The sequence below is a fragment of the Nicotiana tabacum genome, chromosome 9 (assembly GCF_000715075.1).
Source record: "Nicotiana tabacum cultivar K326 chromosome 9, ASM71507v2, whole genome shotgun sequence".
NCBI classification, from domain to species: Eukaryota; Viridiplantae; Streptophyta; class Magnoliopsida; order Solanales; family Solanaceae; genus Nicotiana; species Nicotiana tabacum.
In genome coordinates this window covers 88,948,946-88,963,025 of record NC_134088.1, presented here as the reverse complement: position 1 = coordinate 88,963,025, position 14,080 = coordinate 88,948,946, and the positions used below count along the sequence as shown (strand labels likewise).

At 36.7% G+C, this 14,080-nt stretch overlaps 1 long non-coding RNA gene across 1 annotated transcript; it reads right to left on the bottom strand.

Moving 5' to 3' along the window:
• Positions 1-6,850: 6,850 nt before the first annotated feature.
• LOC107812585 (uncharacterized) lies at positions 6,851-8,818 on the bottom strand. Its single transcript, XR_001654148.2, has 2 exons — positions 8,334-8,818; positions 6,851-7,179 (listed from the first exon to the last, which is right to left on the bottom strand). It is a non-coding gene; the product is annotated as an uncharacterized LOC107812585 (long non-coding RNA).
• Between the last annotated feature and the right edge of the window lie 5,262 nt (positions 8,819-14,080).

The following is a 14,080-nucleotide window of genomic DNA, read 5'->3' as shown; positions in this document are numbered from 1 at the left end:
TAATAGACAGAGTAGTTAGAGTAGCAGAGGTTATGCCTTCGGTAGAGGCTTAGAGTAATGGTTCTTACAGACCAACGCAAAAAATAGGTCATAAAATAAAAGCAAGCAAAAAATTATTTTTAACACATACACTGCCTTAGTTCCTCCCCAGAAAGTAATTCAGGGTATTAATCACTTTGGTGCAGAAAAAGTCATAGGAGGTTTTTTTCTATCATGGAGTTGAATGCCCTGATTTCTTGCCTCATCGTGGCTCCCATGTCCATCCTGAGCTTGGCCATATCTGTACCTGTTTATTTGGTGACTTCCCTGATCTTGTCCACCTGTTCTTTCATTGTAATGAGCAGGATTTTTTCCCCATCTAGATTTTGCTGAATCTGCTGTAGGTTGTTAGTGGCAGTCGACTGAGTCTCTGTTGGTTCAGTAGGTGCTTCAACTTGTACCGGAGCACTTTCAACTTTGGCACGCCTGACCCATCCATTGTCACTTAAGGTGTAACCCATCATAGCAAAGGATGTCTTATCATAGGTACTAGTAATGTGCTTGGGTGAGAAAGGTGCCAAATCAATCTTCACGACTTCAAGAATATGTGATATGAGCAAACCATAGGGTAAAAAAGTAGCAGAAGAGGATATATCCCTGATACTTTCAAGCATATACTGACGAATCCACACAAACCAGTCAAGCCTTTTATTGTTCACGAGATAATAAAGAACAAAAATGTCTCTAGTAGATAAAGTGCTGAGGGACCCAGTTCTAGGAAGTAAGGTGGTGGCTCTCATGTGGGCTAAAATTCGGTGTTCAAATTTGAAATTTTTAGGACCAATGTCAGGAAGGTTATCCGATAGGAAAGCTTTTGCCTCTTCTAAAGAAACTTCAAAGTCTTTAGGTCAGGAGTTTTACGCAAAAACATCATAACCATGAAACTTAGCAGAAAATATCTTCTCAACTTGATAGGAATCAAGAACAATCCGAGTGTCTAAAACCATGGATTCCAAGTCATCTTTGTCATTAACAAACAGATTGGCATAAAACATCCTCACAGGCTCTTCATACATAGAATTTCCAATAATATCAAACAGAGGAGAAAGACATTGAAAGTCAAAAATAGCAATCACATCACAATGCAAATTTTTCATAAGAGAGAGACTTACAGAGCGTCCATAAGCCATAGATTTGGACATATAGGACTCAAACCTTTATTTCTCACTTGGTCCATAGAAGTTTAGTTTGTCCTCTGGCCCAAAATCTATGCTTTCCACTTTCCCCTTCTTGCATGCAGGCTTTTTGGGGGTTTGTTCCATAGGCCTTTTTCCTGCCTTTTTTCGGCTAATAGGTAGATCCTATGATGATTCACTGCTTTTATTGTCGGTTTTGAGGAAGTTTGAGTCAAGGGATGATTCCAGGTCTACCGTTTCTTCGGGGTTGTGGGTTTTCTGAAATCGTCTGCTTCGTCTTGTGGCAGTGGAAGATGAGATGTTTCTTTTTACCATGGTAGAGGAAATCTTGTGAGAAGAGATAAAGAATGAGAAGGAGAATATGGTACTTATCTAAGCTTTTGGAAGGTTGAAGGGTTGCATCGGTGAAGGGAAAAGCCAGGTTCAGAAGGAAGTGACACTTCTGAGAAGTTGCTTCGGCGACATCAATGGAAGTATAATAATGACACTCACATCAAAATTAATACACTCATTAATTAAGAAAAACATAAGTAAGGAAGTAAAATATTTTATATAGATACGAAAGATTTTTTACAAAATAGGCATAATGGCAATCTTTTTATGCAATAGACAAAATCTTTCTTCCAAAAGAGGTTTTGTGAAAATACCAACAATAAATTATTTGCAACATGATCACGGATAAAATGATGCTTGATTTCTATATACTTTTCCCTAGAGTGATGCACATAATATTTTGACAAACATATAGCACTAGTATTATCATAGAATATAGGAGTAGAGGTAAGAGATAATTTATAATCGAGAAGTTGATGCATAATCCAAAGAACTTGTGTACAACAACTTCCAACAACTAAATATTCTGCTTCAGTAGTTGACAAGGCAACACAATTTTGTTTCTTGTTATGCTAGGAAATTAGTGCATTTCCCAATAATTGGCATATGCCACTAGTACTTTTCCTGTCAATCCTATCACCTGCAAAATCTGCATCTGAAAAACCTTTTAAAACAAAATTGTTAGAGTGAGTATACCATAGTCCTAATTCAATAGTCCCAATAGGATATCTAATAATGCGTTTAACTGCAGTAAGATGGGATTCTTTTGAATCCGACTAAAACCTTGCAAATTTACAAACACTGAACATTATATCTGGTCGACTAGCAGTGAGATATAATAAAGATCCAATCATTCCTCTATAGATTGTTTTATCCATACTTTTTTCATTATTTTCTTCTTCAAGCGTAGTTGTTGGACTCATTGGAGTTCCAATGGACTTTGCATTCTCCATACCAAACTTCTTTATAAGTTCCGTGGTGTACTTGGTTTGGTTGATAAAAATCCCTTTGGGAGATTGTTCGATTTACAGTTCAAGAAAGAAAGTTAACTCTCCCATCATGCTTATTTCGAATTCTCCTTTCATAATGTGAGCGAATTCTTCACATAGTACAGAGTTAAGGCTTCCAAAAATAATATCGTCAACATAAATTTGAGTAATAAGATTACCTAAATTTGAGTGCTTAATAAACAAGGTTGTGTCGATATTACCTCGTTTGAAACCTTGATTTAGAAGGAAAGAACTTAATCTTTCATACCAGTCTCTGGGGCTTGCTTGAGTCCGTATAAAGCTTTAGACAACTTGAATACATGATTTGGGAAGTTGTTACTTACAAAGCCAGGAGGTTGTTTCACGTATACTTCTTCAGAGATGTATCCGTTTAGGAAGACACTTTTTACATCCATTTGAAATAGTTTGAATCCTTTATGAGCAGCAAAAGTAAGTAGTATTCGAATAGACTCTAATCTTGCTATAAGTGCAAATGTTTCATCGTAGTCGATTCCCACTTGCTGAGAGTAACCTTGAGCAACTATTCATGCTTATTACGTACCACTTGACCAGATTTATTCAACTTATTTCTGAAGACCCATTTAGTTCCTACAATGGAAGCATTTGATGGTTTTGGAACCAAATACCACACTTTATTTCTTTCAAATTGATCAAGTTCATCTTTCATAACTTTGATCCAGTAGTTATCTTTATGGGCTTCTTCCACATTCTTTGGCTCAAGTTGTGATATTAAGGCCATGTGAGAGTTGAGCTTCTGAGATCTTCTGGTACTGATACCCTCCTATGGATTTCTAATAATGAATTTGTGGGGATATCCAGGTTCACTTTTTCATTCATTTGGAATGTTTGTGATTGGCTCTTTTTCCACAGTGGTTGACTGTTCAGTAGAAGAAGATTCCTGGATTTCAATGTGCTCCTCAGTTGACTGATTCTGCTTACTGGTCGACTCATCGTGACTATCTTTTCCCGCAATAATAGACTTTGGGACAATAGAGATTTCCTCATCTTCAGGAAGTTTTTTCGTTCCTTGAGCAAGGGTTAGTATCCACAAAAACAACATGAATTAATTCTTCAATGCATAAAGTTCTTTTATTGTAAACTCTATGTGCTCTACTTGAGGGAGAATATCCACGAAATATACCTTCGTTGCTTTTTGGATCAAACTTACCCAAGTTATTTTTTCCATTATTGTGGATGAAGCATTTGTATCCAAATGGGTGAAAGTAACTGATGTTGGATTTCTTACCATTCCATAGCTCATATGGAGTCTTTTTAAGAATGGGTCGAATCAGACATTTGTTAATAATATGACATGTTGTGCTCACAGCTTCTGCCCAGAAGTGGTGAGGTAGAGAGTTTTCCACAATCATGGTTCTTGCCATGTCCTGCAAAATTCTGTTTTTACGTTCTACCACTCCATTTTGTTGAGGTAATCTTGGCGAAGAGAAGTTGTGAGATATTCCTTGATCGTTGCAGAAGTTTTCAAATGCTCTGCTTTCAAACTCTCGTCCATGGTCACTTCTGATAGTGGTAATGTAGTATCCCTTTTCACGTTGAACCTTCTTACAGAAGATTTCAAAATTCCTTAGAGTTTCATATTTATAACTAGAAAAAATAACCCAAGTGAAACGAGAAAATCATCTACGATAACAAAAGCATATTTTCTACCACCAATACTAGCAGTTCTAGTTGGACCAAACAAATCCATATGCAAGAGTTGAAGAGGTTTAGTAGTAGAAATAATATTTTTGATTTTGAAAGATGAACGAGTTTGTTTTCCTAATTTACATGCATCACAAATGTGATCTTTTGAAAAATCTAGTTTTGGAAGACTAATGACAAGATCGCATTTAGAAAGTTTTTGAATAGTATGCATGCTAGAATGGCCAAGCTTTCTATGCCATACCCAGTGATCATCAATCATAGATGCTAGACAAATTTAATTACCAAGACTATCTACATTACTGATAGTATAAATATTCTTGTCTCTATTACCAGAAAGAATAACTTTACCTGATTCGTCTTCAATAAACCAACCATATTTTTTAAAACGAACCTCATAGTCATTGTCACATAGTTGAATGATACTGAGAAGATTGTAACCAAGTTCATCAACCAGGTATGCTTCGTCTACATCATATGTTAAGCTGAGAGAAACTCTTCCAACTCCAATTACATTTCCTTTTGATTTGTATCCGAACATAACAGTTCCTCCATCTAATTTAGTGACCGTCTTGAACAATTGTTTGTCACCAGTCATATGTCTGGAACATGCGCTATCAAGATATAATTTTCCTTTTCTATTCTTCTTGCGTTGTTCCTGCAAAAAAATAAAATTACTTATTTTTAGGTACCCAAGCTTGCTTGGGTCCTGAATGGTTAGTATTCTAAGTATTATCTTGACTGGAGGGCTTGGGTCGCCAGACCCATCTCCTGTTATTCTTGAACCTGTAATGGTTAGAAGTATGACCAAGTTTTCCACAGTAAAAATATGAGGGATTACTAGAGTTTTCAGGGGCATTTTCTCCTCTGATTCTAAAACTGCAATGGTTAGAGATGTGCCTATTTTTACCACAATGAGTACATGAAGAAGGATTTCTAGTTCTAGGTGGAGGATTATGAGGAACAAACTGATTTGATCTAACGGAGCTATGACTGGTGGATTTTCGTAATCCATTCAGTTGAAGTTCATTAAGTTCATCTTGAAGCATGTCTTTTTCAATTTCACATACTTCTAACTTCAATGCCCAATCTTTCTTTTCTCTTTGGAATTTTCGAAGTTCATTCATAACTTTCTCAAGATCTACAAGAGCAATGTCAATAAATTCTTGAAGTTCATGATAGTTAGGACATGTAGGATGACGTACCTCACTTGTATCTTCGTCTGCCATGAGACCAAGTTCTCCTACGTTTTCATCGCTATATCCATCGATGGCCATAAATCACATGTTGGTGATTTCTTCATGATCAGATTCTTCTTCATCACTCCAAGCTCCAAAGGATTTCTTCCTTTGAAAGTTTCTGCTGAGTTTCTTCTTCAATCCAGGGCATTCATCTTGAATGTGTCCATGCTTTCCACATTCATAGCATCTTCCATCATTTTTATCATTATCATTATTCATTCTTCCTTTTCTGAAGTTTGATTTACCTTTCCTGTTATTTCTGTTTTTCCTCATCATACTTGTTACAACTTGAGAGAGTATAGCTATGTTTTCATCTTGTTCTCCTCATTCCTCTTCCTCTTCATTTTCTGGTTCAACCATAGTTGCTTTGAATACAACTGTCATCTTCTTTTCTTGTTGAATCTACCTGTCTAAGTGAGTTTTCTCAAAAGTAATTAGATCACCTTTAAGTTCATCATAAGATATTTTGTCAAGATCCTGACATTCCAGAACAATGACTTTGGGTTGCCAAATCGTGGGAAGACTTCTTAGAATTTTTCTGACCTGCTCTCCTCTTTTTATTGGACTACCAAATGACTTTAAATCTCCAAGGATTTTTCTGAACCTGGAGAACATTTCCTCTATTGATTCTCCATTTTTCATTTGAAATAATTCATAGTCTCGAACTAGAAGATAGATCCTTATTCACTTTGTTGGTTCCTTCATATGTGACCTCTAATTTATCCCATATTTTCTTTGCAATTTCACAACTTGATATCTTTTCATATTCTTCTCCACTGATAGCATTGTACAACAGATTTTTTGCTTTAGCATTCACTGTTATGACAGCTGATTGTTCTTCAGTGTAGTCATCTAAGTCAAGTGGATCAGTTGATACACTACTAGAAATACAGACTTTCCCGCGGAAGAATCGATGGGAAATCTGTGTGAAATTTCAATATTCCCACGACATTCCCATGGGAGACGCTCAATGGGAATATGGTTGGTGGGAAAATAGTTTCCCAGAACATTCGTGGGTAATTCCCAGAGAGTTTCCCATTGAGGGCTTCACGAGAACTTGGTGGGGTCACATAGTGTATTTTCCAACGAACATCGTGGGAAAAGTAAAATAATATAATAATTTAATTTTCTTAAGTTTCTCACCGAATCTGTGGGATGTATTAAAAATAATTTAGTTATTTTTTTATTTTACACATGGAAGCAGTGGAAAATATTCTAAACCTGAAAATAAACATATGAACATTCCCACGAAAATCAGTGGAAAATATCAAAATTCTGGAAAAAATATGCACAAAATTCCCACGGAGTCTATGGGAAATCTGAAAAATATTTTCATGGCTAAATTTATTTTTAAAACTACACCACCTGCCAAACAGAAAGTACAACCAATAATACAAGACTAAATATAATTAAGCATTCAAATACCAAATTCAACATACAATCCAATTCATTTTATAAACAACACCTAAAATTCAATCCATTTCATAAACAATATCCAACTGAACAGAAAGTAGAACAAAAACTTAAAAAATCCAACATTCAATATTCAACATATACCATCCAAGACAAACTAATAAAAGAAACTAGTACTTAGTTATCATCAGATGCTGGAGAACGGGGCACAGGAAATGCACCAAATGCTAAGAGGGAGTTTATCTGAGACTTGAGACTTTTAACATCACTAGTGACAAGTATTCCATAGTTATCATCAATCGAGTGATTTTGAGTGAACTCCTCCAAGCTTCGTTTGACATTATCCTGTAAAAACAATACAAATATTATAAAAATAAACTTTATTAAAGAAAATTTATGCCAGTATCTTTATTTCTCAAACTTTAAAGTGAAACACACGTAATGATAAAAAGCTTAGCAGTCTGGCTGGACTTATTATTTTAATATGTTTCAAAAATATCTAATGTATGAAACTCACTCGCATATAGACAATGTATCAGTACTTCTAATAGAAAAAAATTACTACACCATCTGTACTGTAGTGCTAAGACTCTAGTTGAATTAATTTGAAGAGGTATGAGGATATAGCAGCTCGAATCATAATCTAAAGTTGCTAACATAATTCTAAAATTGCTAACCGATTTCAAAGTATATTACTAGTGGTGCATTAGTTATTTCATTTCAACTTTTCCTTTTCAGTTATTCAAATTATATGGGTCAAGTCCTCATTAACATGGTGATAAATGTAATTGTAACCTTCCTGATTAACAGTGCAAACAGGGAAATGGAAAATTTATTACAAAGTGAACATTTCAACAAAACAATCACATTAATTTAAACTTCTGTCACCTTGCATAGCAGAAATCTTTAGTAATCTTACATCATGGGAACTAGTCTATTACATGTGTAGCCATATCACCTCACAATTGAATCTCACACTTGCAGAATTAGTCCATTACATCAGTAAATACTTTCCTATTGAGTATTGCATTCTGTATCTTCTATGAAATCTTAATATTGATAAATTGCTCAGAATCACATACTTCAACAATTTACCCATTGGCAAATAAATTTAACTAACTGGTGGTCAAATCTAGCTAAAGAAAACAAGGTAAAATTGCGAACATACTCAAGGCAACATTAACAGTCACAAATCAGGTAATAAAATTATACACAGCTATCATATAACCATTTGTTTCGATTCAAACAATCAGGAACCACAATCTACGCACACAGATCTTGATTAAAGCATATTTTACATTCACTAATTGATAATTACATGCTTTTGAACAGACTGAATTCCTTGTGTTCTCATGTCAAATTCAAAATCCAGGGAACTTGAACAATGTCCAAACAATACAGACAATTACTTATGAATTCACCTCATATAGATGAAGAAATTGAGGCAGATTTTATAATACTAGAACAATTTCATGACAGTGCACAATTTGAACCAATACCTGGATCGGCAGGAAACAAGGCCAACACAGCTAAATAAAAACTAAAAGAAACAACAGGGTAGGAGTTCAGATCTAGCCTTCGATTATCCTCAAGTTTAGCTCCAAAACAACTCTTAGAGAACCCAGAAATTGAAGATGAGAGGCGTAGAACCAAATAGAATTTCAATTCATAGTGTATCTTTCCTCTTTCTCTATGAAAATTGCTCTAAAACTCAATACCTAAAGGATTTTTTTGTAGCTCTAGATCTCAGACACATTTTGTTGAGTTTTTGATTTTAGAACTTTATTTTCCCTCAATGAACGTGCATGAGTGAGATCTTTTTAGATTATGAAGGAGGGTGAATCTATATTGTGTGTCGATTAGCCTCTATATCCAGATGGGGATTCAATCTGCGTGTGTCCTCCTTGGATCTCCTCCCCTCCGTCTTTTTTTAGAGTGAGTCTGTTAGGGTTAGGGTTAGGGAATTAATGGTCTGGGCTAAAATGTTTGGGCTGGTGCGAGACAAATCGGCTACTTTTGACATGGGCAACTTAGAAATCTTTCTAATTTCTCCATGTTTGTGAAGAAATCCTATAAATACATAGAACCGATCCATATAAAAAAAAAGTAAAAATAGCACGGGTTAGCTAGTTTTCGGACTGATAATTAAAAAATAGCCAGCGTTTGCAAAGTTATTAAAAAATAGTCACTATTTTACTGCAACACGGAGTGGTCCAACATAATATACTCAAAATTGGTGCACATGTGTATGAACTTCAAACATATTATGCTGGAACTCCAACACGCGGAAAGTTCCAGCATAATATACTGAAGATTGGAGCACATGTGTATGGACTTCTAACATATTATGCTGGACCGGTATATTATACTGGAACTCCAGTATATTATGCTGGAATATTTTTTAAATTTTGAACAGTGTCTTCGTTGAGATTTATCTATACATGAAAAATAGCCAAATTTTGATTACTTTTGAAACTGTGGCTATTTTTCAATTACCACTTGTAAATCTGGCTATTTTTAAATTTCTCCAAAAAAAAAAAAAATAGATCTGAAAAATATACCAAACTAACAAGAAAAAATCAACTCAATATTGTCTTTTAACAAATTTATTGTTTCTAAGACGAAACAAATAAAGACTTAGGTTTAATTAGACTATACATGCACAAGAGAACAACAACAATTTTTTCAAATCTAGGGTTTGAAATAGCAGAAAATTCCTAAGTTTCGAAAAATCAAAATCGAAAAAGGAGTGGATGACAGAGAGAGACTTACCTAAAAATGGAGTGAGGTGAAAAATTAGTCGTTGGAGTGGAGAGACAGAGGGAGAAAGCACGAAATAGACTAAGAGAAAACTAAAAGGTTATGTGAACAAGAATAAAACTTTCCTACTACTTTCGTGGGAAAACTTTTTCATAAATCACAAAAATTCAAAATTTTTTGTTCACACAGAATCATTGGGAATATTTGCACAAAAACGTTCCCACGAATAGTTAATGGGAAGCGTTATTGTTTTTTCGTGGAAAAAAATTTCACTTTTCCCATTGAATATCGGTGGGAATTGCCACTAACAATTTTTCCATGGGAAAACGCTATGTTTCTAGTAGTGATACTATGACTTGACCATTTTCATCTTTCTTTGGTGGAATTGGAAGATTTTTCTTTTTGATCACGCGCCAAACTTTAATGTCATATGACATAGTGTATGTTTCCATACGTACTTTCCAGTGAGAAAAGTGTTGGCCATTGAAATACGGGGGTCGTACCTGAGAAGTTGCTTCTTAAAATAGCACTCCAATGACTGTATTTGATCCCATGATATTTTCCTCACTAGCTGTTAAGCAAAGATTATGAGCCTAGTTCTGATACCAATTAAAAGTACAAGAGGGGGAAGTGAATTGTAACCTATTTAAAAATCTTGGTTGACTAAGTGTAAGTTTAGTCGACTAGACTTTGCACAGTGAATAATTTCAGTAGGAATGAACTGAATGAATAGAAAGGTAAAGAAAGCACATCGGGTTTTATACTGGTTCAATACCGGTGTGGTACCTACGTCTAGTTCCCTTGGGTCACAAGAGTTCTCTTAGATCTTTGATAAATATTTACAGTAATGATGGTTTTAGTACGTTCATCATCAACGATGTATAGAAATAGTGATTTTTGTAGTGTTGACACAACTCTCGTTTTGTGTTCTAACTCTTCCTATCTTTTGTGACACTTGTAGACTCAAGAATACAGTGTTTGTACTAAGAAATAGAAAGGCTTAGAAACAGATTATGTATTTGCGTAAATCATCTTCTTGAGTTTTCCAGTCTTCTTATAGTAGAGTTTGAATAGCCGTTACAGATTGATCTTTGATTGAGACACATAATCCTCTAAGAGATTTGACCCAAGGGGTACCTCCAAATCCTGCACATGAGATGGTCTGGATTCGTTTACGTCCTTCCCCTTTCATATCCATATTCCAGGGAGTGATTTGTGGCTTTGATTTGGTTGATCAATCTTTAATATCTTCATATTCTAATTTAGTCCTTGAAGAATGGCCTGATATTCTTTAGCAACTGCACTTGATATGTTTCCTTGTTGAAAGCCTCGATGTCCTTTGATTTAGCCTTGACTTCCTTTAGCGTTTGGACTTGATTTTGTTTCCTTTTTGATGGCTTTGACTTCCTTTCATTTAGCATTGTTCTTATTGCCTTTGATCTCGTTTCCTTTGAAGTAGTGCTAATTCCTAATTTTCTACAACCAAATGATTACAATTAGATTTGAATTATTATCATCATTGAAATTTAGGTGTAACAAGATCGGGCTCCGAACGCGAGGGGTTAAAGATCGACCCCGAGTCTAATTGAACCAGAACACGAGGTCAGAATGTCCATCCTCGAGAACGTTGAGTCCATGATCCTGGAATTGACCCTGACCCCGAATCAGCTCGAGAAAACATAGCCGGTATAACCAACATAAGACCGAAATAACGGAAGGCCAAAATATCCATAACCGGTCGGATATCACGGTGGGAATCTCGGTACGTATCAATAAGGAACTGGCAAATCAGCAAACCAGGAGATTTTTACCTTTTATAGAATTATTCCTAAAGTAGGACTCGCCTATTATATAAATGGGGTCTGATTACTTATGAAACCCATGGTAACACACATCCCAATGAAATATATTGTTATTTTTAGTTCTTATTATTCTCTTGTCATTCTGTTCTGATATCGCTAAAAGCACTTTTGGCTCGAGGGAGACCAACATTCTAAGGCTAAGATTGTTCAACTTATATGGTTTGCATTAACTTTCCCATTGTTTATTTCAATTTCAATCTAATTTATCATTTTGTATCAAGCTAGATCACATATCCTTAAAACTACGTACAAATTTTATTGTTATCCAATTTTGAGGGTAAACAGTTTGGTACCCACCGTGGGGCTAAGGATAACAATGATTATTTGATACAAATCTCCATAATACACACTACAGTCAAACCTCTCTATAACAACCTCATTTGTTCAGAATATTATTGGATGTTATAGTAAAGTGTTGTTATATAGGGATGCTGTTATAGAGAGGTCAAAACATAAAATGTCAAACTCTCAATCAGCACCCCTACATGTTGATAACGAGTCCGGTCATCACGGTGCAAATAACAACGTAGCACCCGGTAACAAATTACCGCCCACTGATCTCATCAAAATTCAAGTCGCAGACCCAATTGATGCTAATTCACATGTGGCTATCCACGCAAACTTGCGAACTAACCCCGAGAATAACGTCCGTGGTGGAGCCCGATCGACAACTCAAAATACATAAAACATTGGAGGGGACGGGATCAGTTTACGAGTGATCTTTGAAATGTTGCAGGTTCAACAGGCGGCGATAGCTTAGTTACAGAACCAAAGCCATGCACCGAGCAGATTTGAACCAAAGCCATGAACCTGTTGCAGAAAGGTCAAATGAACTTGAATCGGGGGCTAACCCCGAGATCATAAAGATGCTTGAAGAGTTGACAAAACGGATGGAATCAGGGGAGAAAAAAATCGAAGCTAATGACAAAAAGGTGAAAACTTACAACCCCAGGGCAGACCAGATCTCAGGAGCACCACAGACATTGAAAGGCCTGGATTCCAAAAAGTTCGTACAAAAACATTTTCCTCCGAGCGCGGCTCCGAAGCCGGTCCCTATGAAATTCCGCATGCCTGTGATTGCTAAGTATAACACAACCACCGACCCAAATGAGCATATGACCTCTTACACATGTGCCATCAAAGGGAACAATTTGGAGGATGATGAGATCGAGTCTGTCCTATTGAAGAAGTTTGGAGAGGCCCTGTCAAAATAGGCTATGATATGGTATCACAACTTACCTCCTAATTCTATTGATTCATTTGCTATGCTTGCGTATTCTTTCGTGAAAGCCCACGCTGGGGCCATCAAGGTCGAATCCAAGAAATCAGACCTTTTCAAAGTAAAACAGAAGGACAATGAGATGCTCAAAGAGTTTGTGTCCTGGTTTCAAATGGAACGAATGGACCTGCCACCTGTCGCTGATGATTGGGTTGTTCAAGCTTTCACTCACGGACTCAATATACGAAGCTCGATGGCTTCACAGCAGTTGAAACAAAACCTGGTAGAATATTCGGCCGTTACTTGGGCCGACGTGCATAACCGGTATCAATCAAAGATCACAGTAGAAGATGATCAACTCGGGGGCCCTTCAGGGTCTGTTTATTCCGTCAGAAACTTCGACGGATTCAAGAAAGACATCGATCTTGAACCGAGACCTAACTGGGATCGGTACCAGCCGTATAATGGAGACCGAAGAAGCAACGTGTCTGGGCAGAACTCTATGAGAAACGAAAGGAGAAACGATCGAGGTCAACACAGTCGGGGACTTATGAGTAAAAATAGCTTCGACAGGCCCGTCGGGCCTAAGAAAGCACCGAGGTTATCAGATTACAACTTTAACGTTGATGTTGCCGCTATCGTATCAGCTATCAGATTTATCGAGGATACCAAATGGCCTCGACCATTACAATCTGATCCATCCCATAGAGATCCTAACTAGATGTGTAAATATCACAGCACTCACGGCCACAGAATGGAGGATTGCCGATAATTGAGAGAGGAAGTAGCCCGATTATTCAACAACGGGCATCTTAGAGAATTCCTCAGCGACCGAGAAAAAAATCATTTCAGGAATAGGGATTCTAACAAGTAGGACGAGCAAGAAGAACTTCAATATATCATTAACATGATTATTGGTGGGGTCGATATTCCTCAAGGGCCGATGTTGAAACGCACCAAAGTATCCATCACAAGGGAGAAACAGACTCGAGATTACATACCTGAAGGAACCATGTCTTTCAACGACGAGGACGCGGAAGGAATCGTGCAGCCCCACAATGATGCACTAGTAATATCTGTACTCATAAATAAATTCCGAGTTAAACGTGTGTTAATTGACCTAGGTAGCTCCCCCAATATCATTCTATTGAGGGTCGTGAAGCAACTTAGTCTACAAGACCAAATCGTGCCTGTAGTCCTAGTTCTAAATAGGTTCAACATGGCGTGTGAAACCACTAAGGGCAAGATAACGTTTCCAGTAAACACCGCCAGGACCATCCAGGAAACTAAATTTTATGTGATTGAAGGAGATATGAGGTACAATGCTTTATTCAGAAGGCCATGGATCCACAACATGAGGGCAGTGCCCTCGACACTGCACCATGCACTGAATTTCCCAACACCT